The following is a 14,888-nucleotide window of genomic DNA, read 5'->3' as shown; positions in this document are numbered from 1 at the left end:
CCCTATTTTCTAAAACTGTGACCCTTGTCCTGGAGCACTCCTGCTGCAAAGGAGAACATCCTCCCTGTATCTAGTCCTGCTTGGAGACCTGTGGACAATTCCCATTAATATTTTCTACCCCTTATTCCAAATTAGCTCCACCCAGATTTATTCCACTTCTAAATTTTTTGATCAATTTTCCTTTTGCACTTTTGCACTGATTTCAGTGTTTTTGGGGCAAGTTGGTGGCTCAATGATTAGCACTGCTGCCTCACACTGCCAGGGTCCCAGGCTCTATTCCAGCCTCAGATGACCCCGTACACTCAAAGTAACATCATTACTGTTTCATCCATCTTTTCCCATCACTATACCACGGTACCACCTCAGTAGTTGAAGCTGAGCGTGAGGAAGCATATTAACTGTTTTGCTGGCTAGCATCAGAAAACTTTGGCAGGCAACTTATGGTAGTCCTGGGCCAAGAGAGTTCTGGCTTACTGCAGCAAGGTGCATAAAAAATAGGAGCAGAAGGCCATTCAGCACTTTGAGCCTGCTCTGACATTCAATATGATCAATGGCTGATTGTCTAATTCAGTATCCTGATCACACTTTTGCCCCATACCCTTTGACTCCTTGAGTCTTCAGAACTATATATATCTCCTTCTTGAAAATATTCAATGTTTTCCCCTCAATCACTTTCTGTGGCAGAGAATTCCACAGGCTCGCTACTCTCATGGTGAAGAAATTTCTCCTCATCTCAGTCCTACGCTCTATCCTTAGACTGTGACTGTGGTGGTGCATTGGCCTGACCTGCTGGAGGAACTTGGGTCCCTGCCAGAGGGGAAGTGAAGCTGCAGATCACTACTGGAATGTTCTAGACAATAGACAATAGACAATACGTGCAGGATTAGGCCATTCAGCCCTTCAAGCCAGCACCACCATTCATTATGTTCATGGCTGATCATCCGCAATTTCCCTGCGTCTGCATGAGTCTCCTCTGAGGGTTCTGGTTTCCTTCCACAGTCCAAAGATATGCAAGTAAGTGGACTGGTCATGCTAAATTGCCCATAGTGTCCAGGGATGTGCAACCTTGATGGATTAGCCATGGAAAATACAGGGATAGGTATGAGAGTAGGTCTGGGTGAATCTCTTTGATATGCTGAGCACTTGAGATCAATCTGTTCTGTGGCATTGCCATGCAAATTGACTTTTTCTGACCCTGAAATTAAAGGTGGAAAATCATCCAAGTATCCTGTTTCCGACTGAAAAATAACAACTCATGATGGAAATGGGCCAGGCATTCAGTTGATGAGGAGAGCATTAGTCTTAATGTAACTGCCCTCGCCCCTTTTCTCAGCTGAATTTAAGTAAGCTGTTACCACTAGTTACTGTTCGGCATTGTGGTTTTAAAGGCACAATTAGAGCAGGCAATGAAGCAAAGTGATAGTTGCTGAGGATCTGGGGGAACAAGAGCAGTTGGCCAAGGAAGGGGGTGATGGCACTAGAGGAAGGAAGCTCTCCTTGTTCACGATGGGGCTCAGCTGCACTGGCCACAACAAGCCAGTAGGGACCTGATTGAATTCCGGTTTCAGTAGATGAAATCTGGGTGCGGCAAACAATCATGAAATATGAAATAGTCATTGATCATATTGCCAGCATTTGGTTTGCATTATGGGGCAAACTTCAGCTCAGTTGGCTGGGTCTGAGAAATCTTTTACTTATTGTAAATAAAAATTCATGTTTTGAATTGCCCAATTGCCTAATATGTGTGATATTATCTTACTGAACAATGGCAAGTTGTAGATCTACATTGGGCGCTGCAAAGTAGTGGTGACTTGGATAGTATGTTTAAATGGGATACAGCTACAGACAGGTAAACTGTTGTGATGGAGTACAGTGCTCCATTAGTGTTACACTGGTGACTGTTGTTGCACTTCCTTTTGCTGTTGAGCTACAGAAGTGTTACAAACAGCTTGGCATGATGGCTCAATAGGGTAGCATGGTGACTCCAAGGTTAGCGCTGCTCCCTCTCAGTATCAGGGACACAGGTTTAATTCCGCTGGGTGACTGTCTGTGTGGTGTTTGCATATTCTCTCCATACCTGTGCGGGTTTCCTCTGGGTAATATGGTTTCCTCCCGCTGTGCAAAGATGTACAAGTTAGGTGGATTGGCCATGCTAGGTTGCCCATAGCGTCCAGGGATGCACAGGCTAGATAGGCTATCCATGGGAAATGCAGGGTTACAGGGCTAGGGTATGAGGGTGGGTCTTGACAGAATACTCTTTAGAAGGTCAATGTGGACTCTGTGTGTCGAATGGCCTGCTTCCACACTGTAAGACTTCTATGAAATGGAACACTACCCCAGGACCTTGCTGCTGTAATTTTCTGGGTCAACCTTTGTTTTTGTCATGTGTTTCAAACATGGATGGCACTATGGACTGCCACAGAATGAACAGGATCTAGTTTAACACATTTTGGTTATGGTAAATCTCTGTGTTGGCAGGCAGCACTCACCAAGCAACATTTGTACAGTTAGTCATCCTGCATGGTAGGGGCACTGGTAATTCTTGCAAAGTTGCGTGGTTGCGTCACCAGCTACTTTCTGATCAGAGAAAAAATGTGGTCAGTCTATAATGAATAGAAAACATCAGTGCTCTCACTAAGCACCACTGGGTGACAATCTGTGAGATATCTCCAGTTTCAGCTTGGGAGTAGCCAAATTTGTCAGAGTCCTTCACTGTCATCATAGTGCATCCTTGCATCATCTGTGGCTACTGTTCTAACTGAAGCAACTACAAATGCTTGGTGAAGGAGTCCTGAGTGAAGCAGAGATATCTGACAAAGATTCCTCACTGTGGTTCAGCTAGAAGAACTATTCCCTGAACATTCCTGCTGAAAGCTCTTTATCCTTTCTTCCTCTATTGCATTCAAACAGATATCTCTGCCCTGTGTTTTTCCCCACTGTAGTCCAATGAGATTGCCCGCTACTGTAACTATGTCCTGGAGCACCTAATTTATGACACAGATGTGAAGTCAGGAAAAAGTAGCTGAACACCTGACACTCACTCCCTGTAGACTTTTTATCAGAAAAAGCCAAACATTTGGACGACCACAGCAGCAGCAATAGAAGTCAGCTGACAACTAATCTGAAAATATATGATGATTACTTTAAATAACATTTCTCTGGGATTGATCATTCTGCTGCTGAATATGCGCACACTCATGCGAGGTCATTAGCTGGATCATGGAGCTTCAAACAGCAGTACTGGCATCAGATATGCTGACTGAAACTGTGGTTCACCTAGTCTGCATATTTCCAGTAAACCTTCCTTGTATATGTGCTGACACTTCCACTACTATGGTGACACCTGTTGCTTTTGGTACTGGTGTTGTGCATATATCCTGCACATTTCTCTCTGGACATCTAAGTGTGTTTAAATGTGCAAAAAGAGCCTTCTGGATGCAGGTATTGAATCCCTATACTACGCTTCCTGCCACAGCTTCGTGATTCAGCCATGATGAGTTTAGGAATGTGTTCTATGGTTAAATGTATTTTTAATTTCAATCATGAATTCCTATTGATTTCTTTCTCCCATAAGAATTACTCAGATGTCTGTTTCATGTAAGTCTGTGCAGATGTAGCGTTTGAACATTTTAAATATAGGAAAATCTATCATTGTTCAAGCTATTAAGAGTATATGGTCTATGTTTTATGTATTCTTCCAATTTTAATGCACTCAATAAAATAACCAGTTCACAAAAACTGTTGGGTAAATCGCTCCAATTTTAGTATTGTTTCTGGCCAATAATATTCATCTGAATGCAGGGAAGTCTAATCCCAAACCACTACTCCCACATCTACAGATGGCTGTGTAGATTATGGAAGGAACCACCGAGGCATTAATAAATTGTTAGCCCACTTTTTGCCAGAGGAAAATTATATTTTAGGTGGAAATCTGGCTTTAGCTGAATTCCTTTGTGTCTGAATCATTCACCCACCTGCAAGGCAGAATGGAAAATTATATTTTTCAGAAAAATATCTTTACTTTTGAGATAAGAGGTGTTGTACAACTCCTCTCTCTCTTTGTAATGTTTACAGTCATAATCAAACAATTTTGTATGCATTGCTGAGAGTTAAGAACTTATGTTAATTGTGTTGTTGCAATTTGCAAAGTGCAGCTGTTTCCAAGCCACTCACCATCCCGATATGGAAGTATATCACCATTCCTTCTGTGTTGCTGGGTCAAATCTTGGAACTCCCTCCTTAATGGCATTGGAGTTCTACCTACAGCAGCAATTTAAGAAGGCATCCCTTCTCAAGGGCAATTAGGGATGAGAAATATATGCTGACCCAGTCAGCAACATCCATGTCCTAACAGAAAATTTAAAAAAATTTCCAAGATGCATTTGTTACCGCGAACTGACATATTCCTAACAGCCTGCTAAATTAGTAGGTAAATAGAGACATTAGACATAGAATGAAAGAAAATCACAAGGAGTGACAATTTCAGGAATTTTTCATCCACCGTGAAGTAACAAGTTGGCAGATAACAAGGGAAAAAATGCTCAATGAAGTAACAGCTGTGCATGATTAAGAAGTTACAATATTTTGTAGCACAATCACAGAAAGCATTATCTGATAACTGAATCCCTTGGATTCTAAACATTCTAAAAAATTCAATGATGCTGTGTTCACCATGCAAATTCTAAGCTCATGATACGTACACATAATAACCTGAATATGTTTTTATATATTCCCTGCAAAAAGGGAATATACTGTCCCTTACTTATCTGAGTCATTGCTAACTCTGTCAGTGAAACATTGAGGCAGAAAACTGATAGATATTCCAATATGATTATGTTAGGTCACTGCAGAAATCCTGTAATAATAGCCACAGATTCAGTGAAATAGCAAGCACTGACTTTGTCAAACTGAATAAACCTTACGAGAAAAATTAAGGCCAGTAAATTTAAATGCTTTGGCAGCTTGACAGTTCCGAAGAGTTAATTAAGGAATTACCATGTGTAGTAGATAAAGGGGAATTTTAGGATTTACTGCATTTAGATTTCCAGAAGGCATTTGATCAGGTGCCAAATCAGAAATTATTGTAGAAATTAAATGCTCATGGTGTAATGTATTGTATTTTATCATGGATAGAAGATTGACTGGCTAACAAGAAACAGAGAGTGGTGTAAATGGCTTTATCCCAGGTAGGGAAGATATAACTAGGGGCGTGCTGCCAGCATTGATGCTGGGATCTCAACTTTTAATAACTTACATGAATGACTTAGATGAATAGACAGAGGTATAGTTTCGAAATTTGCTGATAACACAGCAATAGGGAGAAGAATGTGTTGTAAAGAAGACACCAGGGCATTATAAAAATATTGATAGCTTAATTGAGTGGACAAAGATGTGCTAAATGAAGTGCAGTCATGTGTGAAAACATGGAGCTGTAATTTAGGTAGGAAGAATAAGGAGAATAAATAATGAGGTCCGGATATCTTAGTACATGAATTGGTAAAGTATGTGAGTATAGCAAGTAACTAAGAAAGTGAATAAAATTTTCATAATTTATCATGAGGACAATTGAATTTAAAAGTGTGAGGCGATACTTCAGTCATACAGGCACTGGTGAAATTGCATCTAGAATAGTATTAGCCACCTTAAAGAAGGAGGTAAGTGAACTGGAGGCAGGCCAGAGAAAGTTTACAGTATAATTTCCGTAATAAACGGGCTTCTTATGAGGAACATTTGGTAGATTAGGCTTTATTGACATGCATATAGTAGAGTAAGAGTTGACTTGATTGAAACATATAAAATCCTGAAGTGTCTTGATAGAATAGCTGAGAAAATGATGTTTTAAATTACAGGACAATGTAGAACTAGGGGTCACTATTTAAAAAATCGGGGGTCATCTATTCAAACAGAGTTTGTGCATTTTTGCTCCCTGAGAGTGTTCTGAGTCTTTGGAAGAAAAGATGGTGGAAGCAGTTATCTTGAATATTGAGTATTTTTAAAGCAGGGATAGATCAATCTTGTGAGAGATTGAAACATCATCAGACGCAGACTAGATTTGAGATTACAATCAATCAACAATGATCTTATTGAATGACAAGACAGGTTGGAGAGGTTGAATGGCTTACTCCTGCTGATTCATCTGTTTGCCTGAATTTGTTCACATTTTAAGTACAATCATGTTTCAATCATCACCAAGGACATTCAATCTCTTTGAATGGGTACCTATGTCTTCCACAAGTGTCGCTGGGCTTATCCGAAAGGGAATCTCATCGGTCCAAGGAACTGCAGTAAGTTTAGACATTCTCCCGAAAAGTGTGAAGTCCACAAGTCATTTTGGACTCCTGGATGGTGAACTTGGATGTGACTGAAGGTAGCTTCATTTATACATGCACAATTGCTTTCTTGAATCACCGATGTAAAAACTACAACATGCCTTCATTCTGCCCTGGCCAAAATGATGGCTGCTGGATTTGGCTTTGGATTTCAGAGTTTAGGGGTCCATTGTCATATTGCCTAAGACATTCTTGCAAAAATTCAGAAAGTCATTGTGCATGTGCGAGTGTACAAGTTTGGGCATGTGTGTGTCTGTATACACATGAAATTTGTAAAATTATGTTTGTGTATACTTGATTCTACATATGACCATGTGTTTTTGGGAATATATTACTGTGCATATATGCACACATGTCTGTTTCTTAATCAGCTTCTTTTTGTTTCTTTTCTATTATCAAATACTGTTCACGTTTTCCATTACTGATAACAAGACAACATCTGAAATGTTGCCTCATCTTTTCACTCTCAAGGTGATAAAGGTGAAATTTAATTTTGGTTTGAGTATAAAAATGCTGCCAACAGATAAGCTGCCTGTTACGCGCAATGTATTTGGTAACCTTCCCATTGATTTCAATGAAAACTAATCTGAGTAGCCTTACAATGGGCATTCAAACTGTTATTGACTGTTTGTCTCTACACTTAAACCTCTGCCCCCAGGCGGATGCTTGGTGACTGCTTTGTAGAGCACCTGTGTTCGCGACAAACGACACCATCTTCCAGTCGTGAACCATATCAACTGCCCCTCGCACTCCCTGAGCGACATGTTCATCTTGGGCCTCCTCCAGTGTCAGAATGTCGCCACCCGCAAACTAGAGGAGCAGCACCTCATTTGCCACCTTGGGAGCCTACAGCCTAATGGTCTCAATGTTGACTTCTCAAGTTTCAAAATATCCCCACCCCTGGCCTCATACCATGGCCAATCATCCCTCTTATCCCCGCCTCCTTTACCTGACACAACCTGTCTAACTTCTCACCCACCTATCTGCTCCACCCATCTCACTAACCAATCCCCACCGCTGCCTACCTGCACTCACCTATCACCATCCCATCTACCTTCCCCAGCCCCACCCGTCCTCTCTCTATTTATTTGGAAGCTCCCTTGCCCCTCCTATGTTTCTGAAGAAGGATCCCAACTAGAAACATCAACTTTCCTGCACCTCTGATGCTGCCTGGCCTGCTGTGTTCCTCCAGCTCCATATTGCATTATCTCTGACTCCAGCATCGACAATTCTTAATATCTCTGATACTATCACCATAAGTCTGTTTTGGCCCCTCTATTACGATGTACAAGCCAATGCTGCGGTGACTTACGTATAAAATGATACTTGTATGTTGAACTCCTGGATAATGCTGGCTAAACTGGAACCTTTTGACCACAATCCAATAGTTCCCCATGAGGAATTGTGGATGAGTATACGATGGAGTTCTGATGTGATATCCTCTGCTGACAATCAATGTGCAGAATTGCAGGGAGACAATGCCCAAGTCAAATAGATGACAGTGGTCTGCCAATGTACCAATATCCCAGCAACCTGCCGCTTTGAAGAGGAGACATTAAATAAGAGAAACTAAAAATGTTAAATACATACATTTTGAAGCAACCTCTCAATATACTAATGTTTATTTTAGACAAATAAAAGTAATTACCAAAATTTAGATTTTTCTTGGTTATATTTGGTTATGTCATATTGTTCACAAAGGGTGAAAGTATAAACTGGATTAATACTCGACACTCATACACATCTCCTTTAACTCAAGTGCCAACCAAAAACAAATTGCAGGCAGGCATGTGTAAGGGAACCTTTCGGTACAGCAAGGAATTTTGTCAAGAATCTACGGCAGCTAATTGTAAACAGGTGCATGTTTCTCTTCCAGACACCAACCTGCCAAAACATGTCATGGCTCCATGCTTCGGGTGGGCCTGACCTACACATAGGTGTGATATGTATCTGGCAATCAAAAGCCTCCAGCAGACGCTAAGCTCCGCGACATTGCATCTTCAGATCACTCACCTTAGAGTTGCGAAAACACAAACTGCTTTTCTCGATGGGTCTCAGCATGCTGTAAGAATTACATAAACTGATTTATGGTTTTAGTAAAGGTATTTAATCCTTGTCTTATTTTCTACCTGAATCTGCAGAAGCGTGCTTTCTGTCACAAACCATGTCTTGGTACACTCACCATATTTTTTAAACTGAAAGATTTAGATTTAGACACATGGTACAAATTGCTCCAAATTAAATAAGAAATAGTTAACCTTTGCAGAGCCAAACAAAAAGTGCATAGAAATAAGACAATGATTTAATAAGTTGGGCTACATAAAATTAAAGGACATTTCTGGAATGTCCTTTTTTTGAATGTAGAAAGCAGATGACAGAGTTGAGTTGTTTATGAGTTAAATGAAACCTCCAATCTAAGTTGTTTGGTCTTGCTCTGACGTGCTGAGAAAGAGCAAGGTAGGCAATGAATTAGTAACCTTCATATCAATTTTTATAATTTAAAGCAACCTCATTGGTTATTATATTGAAACATTTCTGAGCTGAACCGTCAATGGTGTGGTGATATTAAGTTATTTGATTCCCAACAAGAGAAAAAAAATCCATGCCATGTAGCTATGGTGCTATTGTACTATTATACCCACTAACAAAGATTACTATTAGCAGAAGTCATGGAACATGTTGCTCAATTTACTTTCCCTGATAGAGAATGTGTTTGCAATGCAGTGGAGACAGGGCCAAAATAAATAAAAGAATAAATATAATTCATAAATGATTCAGCAAAAAAATATATTTGAGAATGACACAAATGAAACCAAAAATAGGAGCTGTGAAGTAAAAATGTCTTTTCAACAACAATAAACTAAATGGCTCAAACGTTTTAGATAAAATATTATATTAAAATAGCAGTGTCTGTTGGCAAGCTTCTTTGTGATAAATCAGAAACAACTTTATTTTCTGAAGAAGGGTCACTGGACCTGAAACATGTGCTTTCTCTCTGCAGATGCTGCCAGACCTGCTGAATTTTTCTAGTAATTTCTGTTTGTGTTTCATTTTATTGGCAATTGTTGTCATATGGTGTTTCAATGCCTGGTATGTAGCTTTGTGTGTTTTTTGCAGGTGCTAACCACTTGTGGATTATCAATGCATGGCTCGACCTATTCCACATGCTTCCTGAGCTGACACACGAACACTGATGGTTGATCTCTGAGCCAACGGATTGCTGCTTTTGGTTCTGAATATATTTTCCACATGAACAGTCTTGGTAGCCTGGTGTAGTATTTTCCCACTCTACCAGTGGCAGGTACTGTGTGAAAGCTTTCTGAGATAGATTGCTGCCAACAATCATCTTTTGTCTTTCCTTTACCCTGAGCCTATCTAAATGATTAATGGTAGAGGATTCAGCACTGTGGACTATCTAAAGGAGAGGCACTATTCTTGGGTAACAAGAAATTTTATTATATGTTAACTATATTTGGCCAGGCCTAACTACTAAAACATTAGGGAGCTCACACAGATACATTTGTTTCTCCAAAAGCTATGATAGAACTCCTTGTCTCCACCTGAACAATGGGTGTGATATCAATAGAATGATTGGAGCTAATCCAACATTAGTCTTTACTTTGTTCAACATCTCCACACAAGTATTTTCCCCTACAGTTAACCCATCATGTATATAACAATATTACATCTATCCTGTTGTGTCCTATTCTTTGGTTTCATAAATGTGGGGAATCTGGGCATTCCACAATCTTCTCTGTTGGGACTTAGAAGATTAGTAGGTCTCTTGCTTGAGAACAGTTGATGCAGTCTCTGATCTGCAGATCATTTCTCGCTTATAGTTTATTTTTTCTCTCAGATACCTATTGCAGTGGATGTCATTCTATGTAGACATCATTAGTCCATTATCAGTATGGGCTACCCTAATCTTCTGAATTTCCTTCCTGGATCACCTGCAATCTGTTGAAGTGGTTACATTTTTTCTCATATCAGGTAGATGCTTTCTTATTGAATTCGGTAGTATCCCTTTCCCAGTATCCTGAAATGCTTAAACCATGGGGTATTTTCTTCCTGATAATGCCTTGGATATACAGATATTGGTTTTGCTCCCACGTAGCTTATCTCCCTTGAAAGTTGATCAGTCTGGACATCTTCAGTTGTCCATTGTGATTTTTTGAAATAAGCTTTTTCAGAATGTCAGTCATATTCCTAAAATATTGGGGCTTACTCAGTACATCTCTGATTGATTGTCATCATTTAGACATATGACACAAATTTGAATGTTTCCACCAGTTTGGTGAAACCTGTGACTTCCCCATTTTGATAAGCTAAACAGCTCTTTTATGCCAACATAAGTGATCTCTGTGGATTCATTCTTCTCTTTGGGTTCTGCCATGAATCTAGGAAGTCAATTGAAGTATTCTACTGATTCCTCTAGACTGGTTGATTCAGAACAGTTTGTTCATGAACCTGTTTTCAGACAAATGTTTGCTTCTGGACTAATTGTTCTCTGGGAAGTTATCAATCTCTTCCAACCCTTCTGATATTGCTGAGATTGAGACATGCTTGCAGACTCACAAGTGAATTTGGTTGGTTATGAGCCTTATGTATGTTTTGAATCTTTTTACATGTGTTGTAATGAAGTACAACTTATTACATTCTGATATATAGCTTCTTTATAACGAATCCCCCTGTTCCATGTAATCTTAGCCCTATAAGCTGTATCTTCCATTGCTACAGATACAGTGATGGTTTAGAGAGAACAATAAAGCTTTTCCTGTTTTAAGCACAAAAATCAATAAGATGTTCATTGAGGTGGAGAACTTCAGTCTCTTCTAGCTTGTCTAGATTAAGTAGTTTTGCAAGGAATGCCTCAAGCACCATCTCCAATAGAGGTATCTCATCACATGCAGGCACATTCAAATGATAATTGGTGTTGAACACTTTATTTATGCAACCACCAGTAATTCCACTGTTCTGAAACTGGGTCTTTTTTCTACATAGCTTCTAGAAGAGATCTATAGTTTTATAAAGCTAGCATGCCTTACTATTGATTGGAAATCTTCTTGATTTATGAGCCTTATTGTTACACAATGCTGACACTGATTCTTAGTATTAGGCATTTGTATTGTTTTCTGTGTAGGTCTATCATGTGCCTCTTGAGAATGCCATTCCTTATTAAGTTAATAGACTCCATTGCCCTCCTGAAGTAGTGTTGATCTTTTTGTTTCAGGATTTGTCGATGTTTCATTCTCTTTTTTGTTTCTGACATGTTTTGAATAACCTTTCTCCAAAGTTAAATCTTCATTGGGCTGTAGGAAATCTGATAAAGTTTCATCATCAATTCTAACAACAATTATGAATACTGATTTATGGATTATGAATTCTGATTTCATATCTCCATGTCACAAATTTTTAGTAATCTGTAGGGAACATGTTGAACTTTTCTACAGAATCACCTAGAAAACAGAATTTTCTGTTAAATCATGTGCATTCAAGAATTCTCAGAATGTTTAAGGACATCTTCAAAAATGTCTGTGCTTTCTTTGATGGTTTATCTATTAATCACATCATCCACAGTCTCAGTCATTGAATATAGTAGCAGATTCAGTTGTTTAGCTTCAGTTTTAGTGTTTAATATTTAGACAATGCTTTATCTCAAGAATGGTCATCAGCATGAAGTCCAATCTCAATACTTCTTCAACTTTGAATCTATTATGAAGCAGTCTACTTTTTTCCTTTTCCAATAAATACACTAATTAATCATATTACTGTATAGGTATTTTAAATCTATGTTATTTCAATATTACTCAAAATCTATTCTTTCAACTTGTATTCTTATACTTACCAAAGTTGTTTTAAATCCAATAACGACAGAGCTTGCTAGACTTTGCAGAATAGCAATATTGCAATATTTATTATATTTGTCAGTCTTCTTAATTTTATTTCTATAATACTGTCTTGAATTAGTCAATACGGCTTTAAATTGCTGGCTATTCTGTGGCCACTTACTGCTTTCAAGATTTTAAAATATGTTTCTTTCTAATAACATATCTTGACACTTTTTAATCTGTTTTCCAAACCCTTTCAGAGTTTCCTGCATTTTGACAAATTAAAATTGAAGCTATTCACTTCTTCTAAGCTTTTCTCATTTTCTGCAGTCAAGATGAAGTCTTCCCATTACTTCCCAGGAAAATGAAGGATCTTCCCCTGTAGTATAAAGTATTTCACAATATAAAGAATGAAATATATCTTTGTATGCATGTTTTTAACTAAAATTCATTGGCTGCAGCCTTTATAAATCTTGTTGCCAAAATCATGGCTTAAGTATTGAATTCTTGTTGTTTTAAATCTTTAACTTTTCTTGAGTCCAAGGAAGCAGACTGATCGCTGCGTGCTTGAGTAGCTGTGTCTCTCTTCTGTAGCCTCTGGGGAATGAGTGCCATTGCATCCCAAAACTGTGCCCCTTTCCTGTTCCTAACTGTACAAGTGGGTTAAGTCCTTTACTGTGTACACTACTGGGTCATCTCCTGTCTCAGGCTGAGTAGATGCATGGTCTCCTACAGTTTTCCAAGAGTTAATGACGGTGGTATTCCTCCCTCAGTCAGTTGTGGATCCACCATGGTAAGCTGCTGACCAGGTTCTGCTCCCAGGCATCCTAAAACTAATGTTCTCCTTAAGGGTGAGTATTTGGCTGGTAGGGAAAGTACAAAAGACAGTCTTGTCAATGATTCCTCTGAAGCCTCACTACTCTTGTCCTCAGAGGTTGAGGAGATGGCTTCTAGTGGATTTGGGTGTTCCTCCATGAGGAGTGATAGATATCCCATTGGTACGTGCTAGGCAAACAAAAAATAAAAAGCTTAGAAGTAGTGTGCAATGAAAATCACTGCCAATGGAGTTAATGCAAGAATTGCAAATGGAAGGAAGAATGGTACCTACTTGAGTGATGGACATGGAAGTCTCAGCATCCCTACAGGACCTATCCCAGTTTTCTTCTGCAAGGGTCAGGATTGTCTAATGGTAGGGGCTGAGGATTCTAATGTCAGTCTTTTCTCTGCCTGCCTGAGTCATTTCTGCTCTGTTGTTGTCTTCTCCTGGAATGAGGGAGATGGAAGGATTAAGTCAACTGAAAAGGGATGTTAGTGCTGGGGCAGGTGAAGGAAAGGTGGTTAGGTGTCTCTGGGGTGTGAATAGTCAGGCAGAGACTATATACATTTAGTGGTGTGAGAGGTGGAGGAGAGGTTGGACATGAGAGCTAGTGAGTGAAGATGTTGAACACAATTGTTAGAGTGGCAGTGCAATGAGTCTTTGTGGAAGATGGGTGCAATAACAAAGAAAGAATGTGAGGTAACGGAGAGAATAGATAGCTACTTATCCTGGCAGAGATGGTCGTTGACTTTCTTACGGCATTGCTGGCCATTCCTCAGTGCCATTGAGTCCAAACTAACCCAGGTGAATACCTCAGATCAGACTGATAGGGTCAGGTGTGATGGCCTCCTCTGCTGGCTCAATAAATGGAGTCAGCAACAGTAACCCTGGTTCTAATGGCAACTGCCAGAACCAACTGTTGACATCCAGTTTTGTGAAAAATGTACTTATTCCCAATTTTGACAGACAAAATGAGATGGATTTCTCACCCAACTCCTTTGTTTAATTTGAGTGAGACCCATACACAATTTTGGTTTCTTATTTACCTTAGGAAAAGTAATTAGACCTGAACATCATTGTGTCAGTTCTGATGCTGACAAACTGACTCCTCTTTCAATCATGCAGCCCAGCCAACATTTTACTTTATCAAAGAAAGACAAATTTTCCTAAGAGTGTGCACATAGATGGGCTTATTACCTTCTTGCAGAAAAATGTGACTTTCCTGCTTCAAGTTGTTCAAATCTTTGAAGGGCTTTTGAAAATTTCGCTGAAATTTTCTCCCTGCTTCATTCTGAAGTATTGCATCCACTGTCTATAAGGGATGCAGGCAAATATGGACATTTATGCTCAAAAAACATAATCCTCTGATTCTTCAGTATATACTTCTTCGGTATACAGTCTTCAGTATGGTACACTGAGATTTTGTCCTCTGTGACTAAGCTTCATGGTTATTTGCCAAAATCTCTGAAAATCTGTGTCACCTGGACCATGGAGTTTTATGTTAACTAGCCTGACTGTCACTGCCTCTAACCATGGCAAGTTGCCTACCAGCTTCACCTGATGAGCTAAAACAACATAATAATCTATTTTGCCACACAAGATTCAAGTTACAAAAGATACACTCTTCAGATCCATGGTGGATTAATAGGGTCCCTGTCAGATAATTATGGTGCCATCTTCCTTTGCTCCAACATCTTCATGCTGTTTCCATTACCAAGCAGGGCAGCTTTAGAATGTCAGTGCTTGCCCAGGTCCACTGTGACTTTTTAAATATATCGTGGGTGCTAGAGATGCTGATCTTTCAGTGGCTATCTGCTGGGTGGCAAGTTGCTATGGGAATGGCGCATGGAAAGATGGAAATAGTTTTGGACATGAATGAAGCCATAGGGGCTTGCTAGGTGGTAACTGAGGTGG

This window comes from Stegostoma tigrinum, chromosome 5 (assembly GCF_030684315.1).
Source record: "Stegostoma tigrinum isolate sSteTig4 chromosome 5, sSteTig4.hap1, whole genome shotgun sequence".
Classification (NCBI taxonomy): Eukaryota; Metazoa; Chordata; class Chondrichthyes; order Orectolobiformes; family Stegostomatidae; genus Stegostoma; species Stegostoma tigrinum.
Note: the sequence above shows the minus strand (reverse complement) of the source record.